The 5,473-nt window shown below is 34.1% G+C and overlaps 1 protein-coding gene across 2 annotated transcripts in view; it reads right to left on the reverse strand.

Moving 5' to 3' along the window:
* SPOCK3 (sparc/osteonectin, cwcv and kazal-like domains proteoglycan (testican) 3) overlaps window positions 1-5,473 on the reverse strand; it is a 516,259-nt gene that overhangs the window by 307,866 nt on the left and 202,920 nt on the right. The window lies entirely within an intron of this gene.

A 5,473-nucleotide genomic window follows, 5' to 3' on the forward strand; every position in this document is an offset into this window, starting at 1 on the left:
TAAATAAGAATTCCAATCTAACAAACCAGTAGGAGTTAGGCTGCCCTTCCTGAGAGGCTCTGATTTAAGAAGAAAGCACACAATGAAACTGCTGAGAAAAGACAGACGGGTGTTGATCTCAGCCACAGTTACACTTCTTGACCCTAATTCAAGATCCCCAAAAATGTGTAGGAGCAGGAGAAACACATCAAACAATGAAACGAGTTCGTTCTTATATCTCTGGATCTCTCTATATTGATCTTCTTCATTTTTAATCTATTCATAATAATTTGCTACCATGGTAGAGACCAAGTAGGGGCACACCAAGCTCCTTTGGATAGCAAAGTTAGGAAAACCTAGAAAGCATATTTTCCTTCTAAATCTTTCACCTTAGGACACCTAGAGATTTATGATATTTATCATATGCTGGGGAAAATAACGTTTAAATAGAAGGTGATCCTTGTAGATGGGGTACCTCAGTTCAAGCAGATTCTCTGAGCAACTGTCAGGATTCACTGCTAGGAACTTTACTGATGTATCTCTTACACACCAATATTAATCCATGACTACAAACAAGGCAGATTTAACATAATGAATGGAAAAATGTGAATATTTATTTTTGAAAGCTACAGCATATTTATCTAAACATTGATTAAATTGTTCAAAATCTTCATCATGCTACCACCTAGGTTCACACATGCATTTTCCCTTCAGTTTATTTATCGTAGTAAATATAGCAAAGAATATTCATTTTATGCCTTATTCAAGATATATGTCCTCATCAAAACAATTTTTCAGGTAATTTCTGTCATGTCAACTCATGATTAACTGCACTAATGAAGAGAAATAATATCACAGAAAAATCAGTGTGGAGATATCCAGACCAATTTATTGTTGGTATTGGCATGCTTTAGTTCATTTTGCAGCAGATTTACCATCATCAAAATAGTTTCTACTTAAGCTTATTTGAAAACATTTTATTTCCCCAAAACTCTTACTGTTTTAGTGGTAAAAAATAAAGAAACTGGAAAAATGATTGATTAAAAGAAACTTAAATGAGATGAAAAATATGTCACAGTTAAACCAAAAGGTAGATCAGGTGTATATGAACAATCAGTTGCTTTTACCTGGAACCAAATTTGCAAGTGTAAATGTGTCTGTCCATGTGTAAATATGTAATCAATATGTTTATGTATGTATGTATTTGTCTGCATATGTATGCATATGTAGAAAAGAGTTTTGTGCTGAGAAGTTACACCATTCATATTATAAAATATTAATTAACATTTTCATTGGTGGTACTTTAATTTCTGCATGCTTTATGGTGCATTCTATAGAAATTGAAGAAAGGATAACTTTAAATGGATATATGAATTGTTAAAATAGTATAAATACCAGTATTAAAATATAATGACAAGGTAACTTTTTCTTCACTTTTTTTTTTTGAGACAGAGTCTTACTCTGTCACCCAGGCTGGACTGCAGTGGCGCGATCTCCACTCACTGCAAGCTCCGCTTCCCGGGTTCACACCATTCTCCTGCCTCAGCCTCCCATGTAGCTAGGACTACAGGTGCCTGCCACAGCGCCCAGCTATCTTCACTTTTTTTAGGAAACATGCAAACCTCTTAAAAATGAAATAGGGGAAAATCAACTTATATTGATATAATATGGATGTCCATAATTCAGTGAAAAATATGGTAAATTAAAAACTAAAAATACTCATAAAAAGTATTTTAAATGGTTTCATGTTCAACATACCAATAAGCTTTTGAAAATAATACTTGAAGGAAGAGTCTGTCATCAAAAAGTGAGAAACATATGAGAAATGAACATATCTCATGTATTTTCTATCTAGATGATGCATACTATTTAGATGGAAATAGGATTATTTTGCTCACTCTTCAGTGTGGTCTACAACTAGGTTGGTTAATTTGACTCAAAGCCACAAACACACACACATATCTCAATCTAATTTTTGTTCTATTTTTATTTTTTGATACAAAACTTTATTACATGTTTATCAACCATATATGTTCAAGAAATCAAAACTTGAGATCTGACAGTCTGTTGTGGGAAGTCAGGGACCCCAAACGGAGGGACCTGCTGAAGCTGTGACAGAAGAACACAAACTGTGGAGATTTCATGCACATTTATTAGTTCCCCAAATTAATACTTTTATAATTTCTTGCACCTGTCTTTACTGCAGTCTCTGAACATAAACTGTGACGATTTCATGGACATTTATCACTTCCTCAGTCAATACTCTTGTGATTTCCTATGCCTGCCTTTAATCTCTTAATCCTGTCATCTTCATAAGCTGAGGATGTATGTTGCCTAAGAACCCTGTGATGATTGCATTAACTGCACAAATTGTTCATAAAGCATGTGTGTTTGAACAATATGAAATCTGGGCTCCTTGGAAAAAGAACAGGATAACAGCAATGTTCAGGGAACCAGGGAGATAACCATTAGGTCTGACTGCCTGGAAGCCGGGCAGGACAGAGTCATATTTCTCTTATTGCTGAAAACAGGTAAGATAAATAAATATTGCTGAATTCTTTCCCTAATAAGGAATATTAATAATTAACAGCCTGGGAAAAGAATGCATTCCCAGGGGGAGGCCTCCAAAAAGGCTGCTCTGGGAGTGTCTGCCTTATGCAGCTTTAGATAGGGATGAAACCCGCCCTAGTCTCCTGCAGTGTCCCCAGGCTTGCTAGGATTAGGGAATTCCAGCCTGGCAAATTCTAGTCAGACCCGTTCTCTGCTCTTGAACCCTGTTTCCTGTTAAGATGTTTATCAATGACAATGCATGCACAGTGGGACATGAAATTTCATCAGCAATTCTAGTTTCGTCCTGGCCTTGTGACCTTGCCCTGCCCATTTGTCTTGTGATATTTTATTGCCTTTGAAATGTGATCCCTGTGACCCACACCCTATTTGTACCCTCCCTCCCCTTTGAAAATTGCTAATAAAAACTTGCTGGTTTTGAGGTTCAGGGGCATCGTGGAACCTGCTGACATGTGATGTCTCCCCCAGACACCCAGCTTTAAAATTTCTCTCTTTGGTACGCTTTCCATTTATTTCTCAGACCAGCCAACACTTAGGGAAAATAGAAAAGAACCTACGTTGAAATATTGGGGGCTGGTTCCCCCGATAATAGTCCAGAAAATATTGTTTTAACTTTATTTCTAACATTTGTTCAAGTTAGTGGTAATATTGTGTAGCAATTAGGAAATAGGTTTAGGGGTTCAGACTGACTGAATCTAAATCCCCACTCTGCCACACTGTGGGAATATAACCTGGGCAGAAGCTTAACTTCTTTCAATATTTTAACTTTATCATCTACTTTGCAGGGTTATAACAACTAAATTATAATATATATCAAAAACTTGGAGTAGTCACTCAAAATAGGACATTCTTCATAAATATTAGCTATTATCATGTCATAAGCTTATTCCTGCCTGATAAACATAATATTTTTAAGTTAGTAGGTTAAAAACCTCTCTGAATAGTAAAGCAAATCAGTCTTGTATCATTAATTGTTCGGAAGACTCTAAAATAGCATTCTTTTTTTAAGAGAGATAAATTGCAGTTCAACACAATGTCATGCACACATAAAGGAAAATAAAAGCATCTATATTATAACTGGATGCACCAAGTATGACAAATTCCATAGCTAACACCCATTTTACAAGGTTTATGATTCCATCATAAAAATTCATTTCCCAAGAAAGCCAGCAAATAACATCTCTGTCTGCATGTCATTATTTTTTTACTGCCTGTGTTTTAGAGCATTGGCTTGACTTATTAGCAACAAATTCAAAAATAATTCTTTTATAATTTTAAAATGCTGATCTCACAAACACACACTGGATGATAGTGAAATCAAATGAAATATATAAGAAAAAAAGTCATTTTAAGAAGATACCCGATTTGAATGACCGTTTCAGACTCCATGTTAATACCAATGTTGATGATGGTCTATGTCTAGGTCCCCACAGGTGGTTTCTCACTCATACAGCATGGGTGTTGTAGCATTCACCCCAAATATTAAGTAAAAATCTGGTAACATAGCAAAATACTCTAAGCTCCTTTAAATAACATATTATGTCTTCATCATCTAATCACTTACCTAAACACTCTTACAAAGACTTCTGTTTTTAAGTATGACTACTTCACAGAGTATTATCTTTTGCACGGTTACCATACACTCTGTGTAAAGAAGAATTTTTTTTTTTCCTACTTTGCACACACTATAGAAAGTTACAAAAAGAAACTTTAAAAGTAAGACACTTTTTAAATGTGAACTTTCGTAAAGAAATCTCTTTAGTTATTTATGTAATATGATTGCTTAGGGTTGATTTGTCCATTCTCATTGCACATGTAGAAGTCTTTCCATTTTCATCCATATTTCCTGTTTTCCATTTAAAGGTAAGTTAATCAGAATTGCAAGCTGTTTGAAAAGAGGTGGGGAAGCCTCAATTTTGTGTAACATTTTTCCTTTTGGGTCTTGTTAAGACCCCAGCTGAGTCTAATTATGAATTTACTCATCTTAAAGGAAACCTTTTATTAATTGGAAAAGAGGCGAAAAAAAGCCATTTGTTTTAAAAGTTTGCACAAATAAATCTATTGCCCAGTGAATGCACTTGAAAACTGGATGAAGTGACTTGTATCTACTGATAAAAATAAACCTGGTAACGTTCAGAAGCCCAAATCAGTCATCTAAAACATGTATCTAAAAATAAAAGACATCCTGACATAATCATGATAACTAATTGCTTACTTCTAAAAATATTATGCTGAAATATAAGTAATCATTGCATAAATTTTTCCATTCATGTAAGCTCTTGTATTTAGTATTTTCAAGCCTAACCACACAATAAATATCATTTCTAAAAGTACAATGATTATGAACATGTAAAGATTTTTATTTTAAAATAGTTAGACTCTTACCCTGATCGAAGGGTTTTCCCGGACTCCAAGTGCGGAAATAATCATCCTAAGGGGGAAAATAATGTGAATTGAGTGCATATGAGTAATTAAAATGCAAGGATTCATATAAAATCTAAAATTAAATATGAAACACAGAAGCTGTATACAAACCTCTACTTCCTGCAATGGCAAGCAGCAAATTATAAAATAAATAAATAAAAATAAAAAAGAAACAAGAGAAAAAGAATAGTTATCAAAAAGGAACACACTGTTTACAAGTTACAGAAATGTCTTCCAATAAATGTGTTCATTTTCATTGCAAGTCAATGGTTAATATAACAATTTAACTATTTTTGGTTGCCACTTCTCCTAAATATTACAATGCAATATTTTCAATTACAATTCAGTGCATAATATAACATGCAGATAATTACCCTAAGCTAATAAGCTATAAAGTATCTTACCAGTTTCCAATTATACAACTTCATTGTCCCCTAATACAACAGTAAGTGGAACTATTAATATAGCAGGGAAAATACCAAGTGATTCTGCAATGGCTCAT

This window comes from Mandrillus leucophaeus, unplaced genomic scaffold (assembly GCF_000951045.1).
Source record: "Mandrillus leucophaeus isolate KB7577 unplaced genomic scaffold, Mleu.le_1.0 Scaffold81, whole genome shotgun sequence".
NCBI classification, from domain to species: Eukaryota; Metazoa; Chordata; class Mammalia; order Primates; family Cercopithecidae; genus Mandrillus; species Mandrillus leucophaeus.